This window comes from Pinus tabuliformis, chromosome 7 (assembly GCF_031772625.1).
Source record: "Pinus tabuliformis cultivar Carrire ecotype Pingquan chromosome 7, CPIR1, whole genome shotgun sequence".
Lineage (NCBI taxonomy): Eukaryota > Viridiplantae > Streptophyta > Pinopsida > Pinales > Pinaceae > Pinus > Pinus tabuliformis.
Window position 1 is genome coordinate 1040194693 of NC_142293.1, and position 15541 is coordinate 1040210233.

The window sequence follows — 15541 nt, forward strand, 5'->3', positions numbered from 1 at the left end:
CTGGTACCTCAGGAGCAACAGAAGATGGAGAACCTTGATCACTTGGACCGGGAGTTGACGGGTCAGCCAGGATGACAAACCCCACACAAAACCCTAAAGGAAACTAACGATAAAGACCCTACTCAAACTAACGCACACAAAATCTAACCAGGTAATGTTATCGTGGCTGAATAAATTTTTAAGACACAGGAACTGAACTTGACCTTTTCATGTTTCAAGAGTCGAGAAAAGGACGAAAAGATGACTCTAGTCTCCTTCGAATGTTTAATGAGCACGAAGTGACAAGACGCTCACTGGCACCTTTTCATTTAGGGAGTCCGAAAAGGATCAAAAGTGACTGCTCTGGAGATTCTAGGCAAAGGGTTTACCAAGCAATCCGTAAAACTGCTTATACACCTTGGCAATCATATGAGAACCAAGGACTTTCCGTACTGCAGTCAATCTTCCCGAATGCTGTGTTCGGTGCATTACGGCTCACAGCGCGGCAGACTCGGCTTCCTATGGATCAAGGATAAAAGCCTAGTGGGGTCTCCCTATATACGCGACAGTATGTGGGAGCACAGTCCGTGTTAGACCACTATCGAGTCACAGAAGGAGGAACCACCCAACCGTAATGTGAAACAATAGTGACTATGTTTAAAGACACCGGAACACGTCTCTAACCTAGACCTCTAGATGTTTGCGTTAAGTTCTAATGCGTTTTTAGGTTTATTCGGTTTATTTTATGGTTGATCTTGAATTAAGTTTCGGTTTCAGGCCTTATCGTGTGATCTCTCACAATTACCTAGATGCAAACTACATGCCAAAGAATACCATTTTGTTCGATGAATTCTAACTATGAGAGGGTTAAGATTTTTCAATCAAACAAAACGAACTCAATCAATCAAACAATCTAATGCAGCTAATGACAAAGAAATGAAATTTTCCTTTTTAGAACACAAATCAATGAAATGCTCTTCTTTTCATTAACTATTGAATGCAAAAGATACTAGTTTGATTTCTTTTTCAATGGCACCGTGCACTTAAAATGAATTTTGAGAGACAACAACACCGAGTAAAGAGAAATAAAATCACTCAATGAAAAGCACAACAAGCGTGAAAAGAGTCGATTGAACCCAAGCAACTGTGATCTATGTCTGGGTAGTGAAACAATCCGAGGACTAGTCCAACGACAATCACCTCAAGCAAACAAGCAAAGAAAGCAAAAAGAGGAAGGTTTCCGCAATAGCAAAGGCAAGTAGCAATGAACTTTTGTGAACAAGTGAATAAAACAAGGTCAATCCAGTGAAAGCTGGATGATGGCACTAGGTCACGGGACACGAAAACGAAATTCGTCCGACAAGACTTCGCAAGCAAGTGTTTCACAATTCAAACAATAAATATCAAGTCATAAACTAAGTAGAAAGAGCTGGAGATAGTCAAACCAACAGGCTCAGGAGGCAAAATTGAAACAAATTCAATTTTACAGGATCAGCGCGGGTAGCGCTCAGCAACAATGCGCTGACCAGAAGTCACGCGTAGCAACAAAGCGCTGTCAGCGCAGAAGGACACGACTTAAGCGCACTGGTTCGATTTCAGAACCGTCGCGACTGTTTTACGTACAAGCGCGATGACAACGGGGTCAAAGAGACAGCTATGCGCTGTCAGCGCGCCTGTTTTGATATAAACCGCGCTGAGGCTAAAAAAGAGGCAGAATCAAGCCAAAAACTCCCAAACCAAGGCCAGAACTCTTTAAACAATTAAGACACTTCCCAGATTGAACCAGGAGGGATAAAAGTAGAGAACTAATCTCCAATTTTGAAAAGAGAGTAACAATCAAACTCAAACACAAGAATGAACAAAAAGAGACAAAGGCCAGCTCCCCAGCGAAGTCGCCAAATTGTTGGAGAGGTAAATCCCCTCTACGGATAGAGGCGATCCCTACTAGCCCAGAATGGGTCTAGCAACAATCAATCAATGCTACTGTGCAAGTTCGTAATTGCAAATAAAAGATAGGCAAAGAACACCTACTTGGATTCCAACGCTATTGTTTGATGAAGAGATGCCGCTCTCGCTCCTTCGCTCTGGCCGGTCATGATCCTCCACGATCTCCGTGAATAGATACCTGCACACACGAAGAGAAAGACAAACACAAGCGTGAAATCTAATAAAAGCAATTATACATCAGTTAGAAAGGATGTAATTCACATTAACCATTATAAAGACAAATGAGAATGGAACCATAATAGTAGTCATCTATTATTAAATCAATAACAGAGAAAGGTACAACCAAAGTTCTGACGCTGAGTCCTTCTCTAGAGGGTCCAGCCAGCAAGTCTCTTAAGCATTCACCCTTGGAGGTAGATTATCACAACACAAAAACTCTCTCTCACACAAGCAATACTCACAACCTTCCTTAAGCTTCCTCTAGCAAATCCACACTTGTCACACCAACTACCTACTAGCAGCAGCAATCCAATCACTATGAATTCTACACTATCCAAAAACTAGCTGCTCATGGCAATGGTGGAGGCTTAAATAGGAGAAGGAGTCTGCATGAATGGTGGGAGGACAAGATTATCTTCAAGGAAGGTGGTTCCAAATGACGAACAGACATGCCATAGAAGGGAGGGCGATACTCACAAGGCTAACAACCAGGTCTGGAGTTATCTGGAAGGCTGGCTGTTAGAACAAATTCACCCAAACTGGATCAGCGCGGGTGTAACACTGAACTGGAGCGCTGACAAAGCATCATAATAACGGAGCAGGCTATGTCAGCGCGGCTTAATACTTTCATAGGATGCGCTGGCTCATGAAATTCGACCAACGCGGAAAACCCGTGTGCTTCTGCGCTGGCAGCGCATCAGTTACACTATCATCCGCCGGTCAGCGCGGTTATTTTAATAACAGTCGCGCTGATGAAATAAACTTTGGCAAAGTGGGTCATTTGGCCAGTTTAGAGAGCATGAGCATGGTGCATTTGATTTCATGACACAGTAGGGAGACTGACAAGGAGACAATGACAATTTACTGCGTAACAAGAAGGTTGAGCGAAGGCGGAATTGCAAGCTACGAGGTACTGATAGATGCGTGTAGCAACATGCACATGGCAAATCTACAGACCACTGAAAGTCATCAGACATCTCTAGGGTGCATAAACTCAGTTCTGGTACCCTCCCATACTACTTCGGGTGAGACCTCAGTTCGCGCTCTGTGGACTGTTGTCGAAAGGGCTAGTAGTACCGGCATTTGTTTGGCTAAATCACCTCTAAACCTGGGTCAAGCCCCTATAAGCCAACACGGCTTCTATTCTACAAATAGACCGCTATGTTGCATGCCTTAGCCCACAAGTGAAGTGTTAGGCCTTGGTCATGTAGAATTTCCTGTGCTACCCCTACAATAGTCCTGCTCTTCCTCTCAGCCACCCCATTCTGCTATGGGTTATGAGGTGTCGTCAACTCTCGTTTAGTTCCTTTCGTTGCATAGAAGTCCTTAAACTCTTGAGAGAAATATTCTCCACCATTTTCACTTCTCAAGGCCTTGATCTTCTTTGTTGACTCTTTCTCGACCAAATCTTTGAACTCACAAAACTTTGTGAAGGTTTGGTCCTTCTTCTGCATGAAATAAATCTAGCATTTATGAGAATAATCATCAATGAAAATCACATAATACCTTTGCTTTGTTATGGATTCCATCAAGAATGGTCCAAACACATCAGTATGAACTCACTCTAAGATAGCCTCTGCTCAACTCTCTCGATCATGAAAGGAAAACTTGGTGTACTTTCCCAAGATACAAACTTTGCATGTGTCAACTTTCTCAAGTTCACCTTTGGGAAGTCCTATAGCTATCTACTACATTATCTTCAAAGCCCCATGATGAAAATGGCCCAACCGTCTGTGCCACAAATCATTAATGTCTTGGCTTTGCACCAATTCTACTTTTGTACTCAATGTTGCACAATCATCTACCTCTAGTTTATAGAAATTATTCACTCAAATCACTATCCTCTTAGTATGAACCATGTCTATGTGTTGTAGGAATTCCTTTCCTTTACTGAAGACAACATCATAGCCTTTGTCCTCTAACATCATGACCGATACCAAGTTCTTCTTCAGTCCAGGCACATGCTTCACATCTATCAAGCTGATAGGATCTTCATGCTCCCTCTGAAAAGCAACCGTCAAGGAAAATTTTAAGAACCCCCCCTAAATTTAAAAATATAATAAATGGGCGAATCTCCATGGTATATAGGAAAAATGGAAGGTGATTTTATCAATAATATAATATGTATATATAATTTTTTGGCGAATCTCTCACCAGGCATGGCGAATATTTTACTCAATTATAAAATCTTGTAAGATCTTGGCGATTCTTTCACTAAATAATAAAACTTTGTAAAGTCCTAGTGAATCTTAGCATAGGCTACATGATGGTTTAATTCCCCCATTTAAATAGGCTACATTCCAGGTGAATACCATGGGTCAATACCATGTGCCATTTTTATTTTTATTAATTCTAATATTAGGGTTAATAATGGTTTTTTGCATGGTATTAATAACAATCTAGTCCATGGTATTTGTCCCATAGTATTTTGGCCATAGGTTTCACCTAAATATAACCCATTTTTTGATTGTTCGTAAATATAAGGTGACTTATGGAGTAAATATAAAAAAATGTTTTATTTGTTTACCATATCTTGTAAGATCTTGGCGATTCTTTCACTAAATAATAAAACTTTGTAAAGTCCTAGTGAATCTTAGCATAGGCTACATGATGGTTTAATTCCCCCATTTAAATAGGCTACATTCCAGGTGAATACCATGGGTCAATACCATGTGCCATTTTTATTTTTATTAATTCTAATATTAGGGTTCATAATGGTTTTTTGCATGGTATTAATAACAATCTAGTCCATGGTATTTGTCCCATAGTATTTTGGCCATAGGTTTCACCTAAATATAACCCATTTTTTGATTGCTCGTAAATATAAGGTGACTTATGGAGTAAATATAAAAAAATGTTTTATTTGTTTACCATACCTCTCATTTATTTATATTTTTATTAATTTACCATACCTCTTTTACAAATATGGTATTTGGCCCATAGGATTCACTTAAATAAAACCTCTTTCTTGAGCCTTCATAAATAGAACGAGGGTTATGGACTAAATATAAAAAGAGGTTTTATTTATTTACGATACGTCTAGTTTATTTATATTTTTATTTATTTACCATACCTTTTGAGTAAGTATAAAAAGACGTTTTATTTATTTACCATACCTCCACTTTACTTATATTTTTATTTGTTTACACCCTTACATGTATATAAGGTGACTTACGGAGTAAATATAAAAAATGTTTTATTTATTTACCATACCTCTCATTTATTTATATTTTTATTAATTTACCATACCTCTTTTATAAATATGGTATTTGGCCCATAGGATTCACTTAAATAAAACCTATTCTTGAAAACGGGCGAATGGATTCACTTAAATAAAACCTATTCTTGAAAATGGGCGAATGGAAGGTTGTAAGTCCTAATTTCAAGGGCTAAATTTACCTTTTTTACCCTCTCCCTTAAAATAAGGTGGGCTATTTGAGGTGATTTTTAAAAATGTACTATGATACAAAATATTCGCCCACTAAAAATTTAAAACCCCTTAATTTCGCCAAAAGGCGAACATTCACCCCTAAAATTATCCTTGGCAACCGTTCCCACTCCTGAAACACTATACCTTTCATCATCACCCATCTCTATGCACAACTTTAGGTATTTCTCCTCCAAGGCACTGAATAAACTTTTATCACCGGTCATGTGGAATGAGGCTCCACTGTCAAGATACCAGACAGAACCCATCATCGATGACACCATGCATGCAATGAGGGTAAATTCCATTTCAAACTGAGAGGATAATGCCTCACCTTCCGATCTTACCGAGGATCCCTTCTTACACTTCTTCGATGGGAATTTAGTTGCATAATGTCAAATCTTGTGACAATTAAAGCATCTTACTTTATACATGTCACCCTTCTTCCCTCCATGAGAAGAATTCGATTTGGAATGGGAAACCTTCCCCTTCCCTTTCCTTGCCTTACTTGCTAAGGCCAAATTTTATTCATCATCATTCTTGGATTAAGAACCATCTCGTGTGGCCCTCTTGATCTCCTCCTGCATAAGATCCGACCACAGTCATTCCCAATATGACAGTTTCTCCCTTCCATTCACAAAGTCTTGGTAGCTATTCCAACTCTTTGGAAGGCCAAGCAGAGCAAGGCTCACCATATCATCATCAGAAATAGTTATTCCCACACTGCTAAGCTCATACCTGCAAGTGGTAAGCTTGTTCAAATATGTGGAAATAGTATTGCCCTTGTCCATCTTGATTCTTCGAAGTTTATCCTTAAATGCCAATTTCCTCTAGTCGCTACTATTCTGGTTGAGGTCCTTCAATGTCTTCCACATTGAAAATGGAGTATCCTTCCCATGGAGACTCGAGACAATATGGTCTTGAACTCCCTCAAGGATGATCTGTCTCGCCTTCGCCACACACTTCTTCCACTCAGCCAACTCTTGTGCATTAGTTGAAGCTGGTTTTTGGATTTCTTGATCAATGAATTCCTTCAAGCCATTGTCTTCTAATACAGCCTCCATGTATCTTTCCATGCTATGTAATTCGAGAGGCATACTTTAGTCTCAAGCCATAGAACACCATTGGCCAACCTTGAAGTATGATATGAATTTGATTTTCACCTGCAACCCCGAACTTCAAACTTCAAATTCTCTTCTCAGTATACTATTCACAGCTCTGATACCATGTAGAAATTTCCTACCGATCTCGCTACTCAGACACCATATAGAAAATATTTTGTAGGTTAACCCAATAATGCAATATAAATCAAAGAAGAATACTATAATCTACTTCTACTATCAAAGTTTGTGAAAGCTTAAAATATTGAGCTGAACACATATAATGAGAAGAAGAATGAATCAAAGAACAATACACATGAAAATACTTTGGGGAAAGCCTCAGCTAAAAACCCCACTATCTGTATTATCATACAAGGTGGAAATACATAGGAATCATACAAAGCCTTAGCTCTCACAACTAGCCAGCTCTCAGTACAATCCTCATTGATGCTCATAGGCAATCTTGGCTTCTCTCAAGCCTTCCTCTCTGCCATCCAAGCTCCTATTTCCTTGCGTTGGTCCTTTTGGATGACTTCCTCCAACCAAGTGGAAAACTGATCTCACACCCTGTCAGAAATGCACAATCCTCAAGGAATGATGCCTTGACTACATGCATGAGTTTTCTTATGAGGGAATCTTCAGTTAACTGGAGTACACTAGTTGAGTGCATGCATGCATCAACTGACTGTTATCTCACCATTATTTCCTCAAAAAGTTTGGAACTAATTTAACTGGACTTAACTCAGTAAATTGAGTCAACTAATTACAACTCAAATATAACTCAGTCTTATCTCCTTAATTTAAGGGATAACTATTGCATGATTTCAGAAAGACTTCTAACTTGAATTTCTCCAACTAATTAATTTGAAACAAATTAATTAATTGTTTCCAAGTAGCTGTTAATACTAGATTCGATTTTAATTCACAATTTAATTCAAGGACAAATTAAATTGGAATATTCTTGTTGCCACATTTCAAAATTTAGCTGAGTGACTCGATGGTGAGTCACCATATTTGTGTTGGGGGCCTGTTGGAATGGGATCCCTATGGTTAAATTTTGTGAGTAATGTCAAGTTTTGTAATAGTTTTTGTGAAAGAATGTAAAGTCTCCATGAAATATGGAAGTGGAGCACGAAGCTAAGTAAGATTCAATGGGGCATTAGTCCCTTGTATGGGTAGGTGATAAATCAATTTTGAGACTCACCCATGGTCTGCGGGCCATGGTATTGTAATGAAAAGGTTATATATAGCTGATTCATAGTGAGTCTACAGAGTAGCTTTTGATAGAGAGTCATTGTAAGGACAGGGTGCTAAGGCAAGAAAGTATGTTTCTTATACTTAGGCGAAAGGGGAAGGCTCCTATAGTTGAGTGCGTGGAGACCTTGGTAAGTCCGAAACTGAGTGTGTAGGCCCCTACAGTTGGGTGGGCAGGGATAAGAAATCTGTATCTGAACATTTGCATCTTAATAAAGATTGTTTTGAGCTGAATATGTGCATATGTGCCTTGTTTATTTAATTCTGTTTAATTTTATGTATCTTTGCTCTATGATGTGTTTTATGTGAATTAATGCTTTATTTCTACGCAGAACAAATATATTTTTAATATTTATGCATAATAAGTATAATAAACCTCCTTTGTGGAGATTGGGAAGTTGCTAAATAAATATGTTGTAGTTAACTACTCAAAAAGGATAGATCTGTGTGAAGGCATATCTAGGTCATAAAAGCTTCAGAATATACAATTTATTGCATGAAAGTAGAGAATCTATGTATTTTATGCGTGTTAAGTATCGCCAAGTATCTTCGCGAAGGTTTGAAGGTCAATTCAATAGAGTTGCAGTAGTTGACAATCGGAAGGGATAGATCTATGTGAAGGAAGGTCTAAGATAAGAACCTTAGGAAACCATCACACAAACCTCTAGATGAAGAAACCTGGCTCTAGCATCCCCCAATACTGCTGCAGGTGAGACTGTAGCTTGCACTACATAGATTTTTTCCAAAAGGGCCATCATTTATGGTTTTCTTGGTTGGCGTGAATAAATCTAAATGTGGGTCAAGCCCCATTAATCCAACAACATTGTTCCTTGTGACATTGCAATTACAAGCAGGAGTATTAATTGCCTCAATCCAACCAAGTTTTGTCATCATGTATTAGGGGATAGGTCCCATGTTTTTCTCTTGGATAGACTCCTTGTGATTTGTATCAAATGTCCTCAATATCCTACAAAATAAACACATTAGGCACACAAAGTATGTTAATCATCTCTAACCTTCCTAAGAACTTATTAAAGCTAAGAAATACATTATTAAGTGCAAAAGGAGCGGTTAAATGTGACTAGGAAAGGTTATATGGGTATTAATTTGTACTTAATTGGTAGGCACCTCATACCTCGATACTAAAATTGTTTCTCATACCCTGAGAAACCTATTCTTCTTCATTCTTCTAATGTCGTTCATTTATTTTCCTGATGGTTTGTCTGACATCTCATGTTCTGATAGATGTAGTTACCCCTACTAGATGAAATATTTGATTTTCCTTCATTTCACTCCATTCCCTTGTTTGTTGCTCCTGAATTTCATACTCATATATGCCTAGTAGTAATGGAGGACTGAATTTGAGTCTAATCCATTACACTCCAAGTCTCTGGGAGATTCTTTTGTACAAGTGGTTGTTAGCCAATACAGTCCTTAATCTATCAAGTGAATGGTATTCCATAATCCTCATATGATATGGCAATGTGTGTGATATCCTCTGGTTGGAATAAGTTTTCTTCACCCAATATTCTAAAGGTATCCTCAAAGTGGAGGATGGCCTCTTCCTGCCTTTACCTATAAATAGTTTCCACATTAGGATTTTCTACTATAAGTTCACGATTAGTAATGATTATATGTGGGGATGGATACTCTGGCCTGAACAATAGTGGCTCATCCATTTCTTTGGCTAAGTATATTATGCATCACCCAAATAAGAATTTGGGTCCCATGTGTTCAAGTCATGCGACTTCAGGTTGTGCATGTAGAATTCTACAATCTTGGCCTTGTCCTCAATGTTCTTCTGGAGGCAAAACTCAATAAATCCACCAACATCATGCATAGGGAGAGAACGATTTTTTGCTAAAATCATAATTTTTAATTGGCACCTTTGATATTTTAAAAATAGGGAATAGGTCTTTAAGGGGTTCTATATCTCACATCTTCTAAAAAAAATGGGTCATGGTGCCAAAATTTGTTTCTAAGGTGGACAAATCACTTTCTTTTTTCTACAACAACCTCTATTTTTACTACAACTTGGCCCTCAGCTTTTTATTTTCTTTTCCAAGTGGCCTCTTTTGTTGGCTTCATCAAATTTGAGGAGGGACATATCCTCTCTCATATTTTTCATCACTTATTTCATTCTAGCAACATCAGCAACTCCCTTAGAATCTACAATCCACTTCCATCTATGAGTTCTAGCCTTTTCTTCCTTAAGCTCAAAGAATATGACTAGTTCCAAGTGAATAGGGACTAATTTCCCTACCTCAGTTCAAGAGAAGTAAGAAGAGGATTATTTTGGAGCTTCATGTGTCTCTATTGTATGTTCTCGTAGTTTGGATTTTTTCTCTTGTAGCACTGCAGTTTGTTCCTGTAGCACTATAGGTTGAGTGGTTGGACCTTCTAGCTATAATTGAAATCCCTTCACCTTAGCTGATTATATTACTAATCTATGTCCTTATTTTTGAGGCCCTTCTTGCTTAGGACTAGGAGTTTCCTTCATATAATTGGAGTGGGATATGGAGGCTTAAGTTTTCTAGTAAATCACATTCTATTACTCTTTATTCTTCTAAAATAGATAGGAGGTCCTCTTGGTTCAATTATTTTGGGATTTTCTGTATTGCTCAGGGTTTTTAAAGTAGCAGAAACCCCATCCTCTAGATTTTATTCCCTTTGAGTTGCAATGCTTTCTTTTGCCTCCATTTTCCTACTTTTTGTTGTCTTTTCTTTTTACTCAATTTCGTTATAAGGATATTGAGAGTTTTGAATCCTATGATGTTGGTATTTCAGCATAAGCCTCTAACTCTACTAAATGAAACTTAGAAAAAATTGTCTTAGATTTTCCTACCTCTATTGGCTCATTGTTGACCTCTTCCCCTACCTTTATATTTTCCTCTATTTTTGCCTCTATCTTTTCCTCTATTTCTTCCCTAGTTGCCTCTTCTATTTCTCTCTTTGTCTCTAGTACTTTTGACCTTCTTTGGCGTTTTGATTGAGTTTCTATAAAATATTGTCTATCGATATCAATTAATTTTCCCCAATAGATGGGATGCTTCAATTTTTCCAAGGCATCCATGACTATGAATCTTATCATGACATGATGAGCCAAATAATTATGTTTTCCCTCCTTTAATTTGGTTCTAATTTCGTTCATGGATGAAGGAGGAAATGATGGTGTTGTCGCTAGGACAGTGACCCCAAAATATTTTTCCTAATTCAATTTTGGAGTGTACATCAGTTATCGTTTCAAGCCATCTAACATTGCCTTGTTATTTGTTTATGTTTTTCTAAGTGTCAACTATTCTCGCAATGTTCCTAAGTGTCGTTTTTCCTCCTAAGTCAAAGTTTCCTAAGTGTCATAATCCTATCTTTGGAAATTCTTTTGTTATCTTTCTACATAGAAAATAATTAGCTTTATTTGACTTAGTGAATATCTTTATTCACTTGACATGAATGACACATAAAAGAAAGAAAATCATAACTTTATCCTAGAGAAGGCACACTTTCCAAACTTAGTGTTCACAAAAGGCATTTTTTTGGGGAAATTTTACCCTCCCATGCAAAAGTGCACTTTAAACACTTAGTTGGGTGCACTCTCTTCACTCAGTTGAGTGTACTCTCAATCAAAAAGGAGAGTGCACTCCTTGTTCTCAATGACTACACCCTCTTCACACCTAGTCAGAGCACACTCCTTGCCATCAATGACTAATCCCTCTTGTGCCTCATGCATGCACCCTTGCTTCTTATATTTTTGGGTGTGATCCTATAAAATAGGATCCCACTCCACTTCATGCAATTAACTCATTCATCAATTGACAAGTGGCGGGAATGCATGAACTTGCCTTGCATGCAGAATCTATTTATAAGCATCTCATCTTTTCATTCATTCTCTTCAATCCTTGGTCACAGTTGTTTGATTTCTCTGTAAGCTTTGCTTAGTGTCATTTTTTCTTGCTTCTTTTATTTTTGTTGTCACTTTTGTTTTCCTTGTTGACGTTTCAATTTGTTTCAGCTTATGTAGTGGCGTTTTCATCCATACTTCTTATTACAAGTGTCAGCTTGCTATCACATGTGGTGATTCTTGTGATTTTTCACATTTCTTGAGTTTTTATCTTCCATACATGATTGTGACAAATCTTATAAATATTTGCATTATTTCCCATTCATTCTTACAATGTTTGGAAAATTGTTGTTGGTCATTACTTAGCTGATTTGAGCCCATCTTCTAATCGAGAACACTTCTAAGAAGCAAGGACCCATTTTTCATCAAAATTGTGCCTAGTATACCAAGTATCCTTTTAAAGTGCACTTCTAGAGAAAAAGGATCCTTTATATTGGAAAAACTATGCCCAACAAAAGTCAACTCCTCTCTTCAGCGCATAATGCATTGACAAGAAACAATGAGACACCTTGTTATCGGGAAAACTAGTGTCTATGCAGAGCTGCTAGTCCCACTAAGGCTGGTAGCTACTTTAGAAACAAACACACTAAAAACTAATTTCGTTTTCCTTTATGAGAAATATATAAGAGAAGAATAAGGAGACCAAACTCTGTCTTGCGCTTGGTTCCTTGCTCGATTCCTCTCTCTTCTAGTAGGTCTTTGCCACTCGCTTCCTTGTCTACCTAGCTTCAAAGAGTACCTGTAGAATCAAAGTAGCATAACACTATCCAAGAACATAGATCTATTATCATAAACAATATAGGATCAGATGTACATTGACCACACAAATGCATAAATCATCAATCATACAAGAATGTGGAGGAAAACTTGAATAGCTTTATTGATAATCAAGAAAGAGCAAAGAGGATTACAACCAATTGTTCTGACCCAGCATCATCCTCTCAGCAAGAAAGCCCTTCTTCACCTCATGAAAAGCTTAGATCACCCAACACTATGATATTGCACCAAGAAACCAACAACACTTCCTTACAAGATACAAAATTCCATCCTCTGGATCTCTAGGATGAGGGATCCATATATAGATGTCTGCAAGGGAGGTGAGTCAGCTTTTGAGATTTGATTAGTGTCTTCTCTCTGATAGTTCTTGATTCCACTTGGAGATTGATGATCTCTTACTCATCCCTGGTCGAATTCAGAGAGGCAAGTGTCATAGGAGAGGTTTCTGGAAGATTCCATGCTCCTCCACCTTGCGGATTGACCCTGCCATTTGTCCATTATCGCCCATCGCACCCCATAGAAGGGTTTTTTGACATGCATTGCAACTAATGTGTGTATTTAGGTGGGGTGCAACACACTTTGCTTATGGAGCAGGTGAATTGGTCCAGTTTTGACCAGTTCTGAGTAGTTTTTCATGGATAACTTCTGGGAGATGCTGTAATCAGTTGACCTTGTTCTTTTAGGGGTTGGAACAACACCTTTAGGGACGTAGGAGCCCTTGGTTTATGGACATTTATGCTTTGGGGTTGCAGTGCCCAAAAATGTCTATAACAGTTGCCCCCTAAAGCATGAGTTCGTTAATCTTTTGATGTCAGGTGAAATGCTTTATCATGAGGATCCGAAGTTTTTTCGAGCTGGAAGGTGACCTGTAATAAGATACAATACAATACATTATCTTCATATTATTTTCATGATCAAGCTGAGGTGGGAATTCCCATGCTCAACTTTATAAATTCATTTTCATATACATAAGACAGACAATCGTCTATGTGCAGACTGATGATTCTGGTAGAGCCGTCATCCCTTAGATTGGATGATTATCTGTGCAGAAATGATGTACATTTGATGTCTTTATTTTCCTGAATATATATCGCAGCCCGGATGGATGAAACTAGATCTAGGGTCTTCAATCTCGTTCGATATTCACTCAAAAGTACAAGCCGATCCATGTGAGAGATGTCTTGGAGTCGAACATGGAAAGACATCACCTGATTACCAGCCAATGATGTATGTTGTTAACAAGCGCGAGAGGAATCACCGATAATGATAATGATCCTCAAGGTACTGCAGTACAATTCACGTGGTGTGAATAAGGGACTTGTCATCGAACACCACGCAAAATCTTTCGGTCGAAGGCCATTGATGTAAACCTGTCCCCGGAAGTGAGAAACTTGCCATTGAGGCATGCAAGCTTCAAAGTACTGAAAGGGTTGTTCCTAGATCGACTTCCTGGATAATGAGCTGATGTCGACAAGAAGCGATCTTTCATAGGAGGGCCTTAGTGAATCCCACATCAATGACACAAAACAGAGCAAATGATTTTAATGGAGGTGAAAACGATCTGGTGATATACGGTTCAGGGTGGCGGTAATGAAAGAATGGAGTGAAAATGTATTATAGTGGGTGAGACACAGGTGAATTCTTTGAACGACTTCTCTTGAACATATCAGCAACACTGACATGATGGATTGGTAGCATTAACCCCAAATGTGGATGGTGTGATGGAACCATGGTGATGTGACCAGTGAATGGAACAACCCAACCTGACTTGGATGCGGAGTGAAAGTGTCATGTTCAAGAGCGACTTGCTACCAACAAAGTTTCTTCAAGTTTTCTTCCCAATTTTTCCCTAGTCATTGCTGACCAGTACCTCTTTATTTTTTTCAAGCTTGAGGAGGATAACATATGCTTGTTCTATAATTTTCCCTTCAGGAAAACCCATCGTTATGTTTTAACGAGCCTAGCGATAGTGAAACTCGTTCTTGTCTGTTATGGACAAGTTTGTCGCTATTAGGTTTTAACAAGTTTAACGACAAAGATAACTCGGTCCTTTTCAATTTTAGAGAGTATGAAAAGGGATGTAAAGGAAACTCCAAAAATCCTTTTTCAACATCTAATTCCTTAAGTCCGAAAAAGTATAAAATAATATGAAAGGGATGAATTTTCAGTAATTTTAGCGAGCCGAACAAAACAAGCGCTCGATCTTTTTGTGTAATGATCCCTCAGGTCCAAAAAGATTAAAATCTAAAGGAGGGATAGCACTTCGGGTCACTTTAATGAGCTAGAGAGGCCAATGGCTCGGAAATCTTTTCATATTTTACGAGTCAGTTGAAAAGAGCTTAAAGGAGACTCATTTTTTGAGGAACGAGTGATAGATTCAGGTAGCAGCTGATTCCAGGTAAGGTTTGGAATTTTCCAATCACGGCAGTGTCACAAGGATGGCTAACAAGATCACTCTTCGTAGCTGTTCCTCAAAAGGGGTAAACAATCAAGTGGAGGTGAATGATCGGCTAATACAGAGTGGAGGTGATGATGAGGACACAACCAAGGCTTCAAAGGCTGACGTACTACATTCACGATGGTTATTTACCAGAAATTGGTTCATTTTTTATTTTAAAATGAGCTTAAACGCTCGGGGAAACACTTGCTCATTGCTTATGTTTATTTTTTAACGAGCTTGAAGTCCGTGTTAAAACTACTCGATCCAGTCATATAATAAGAATGTCTCATTTAAAAACGACATTTTTTCAATGCTTTGCCCCACATCCTTTCTTTATGCAAGTTAGGAAACGACCAATCCTACGAGTTTAAAGGGTTAGAGGGCCTATAAATTTGAAAAATAAATTGTCGCTCTTCGCTTGCATGCCAAAAGGTTTGCATGCCCCCACGTATAGTGAAATAGAGTTTCGAGGTTACCCCTCAATTTGCAGACAAAACATT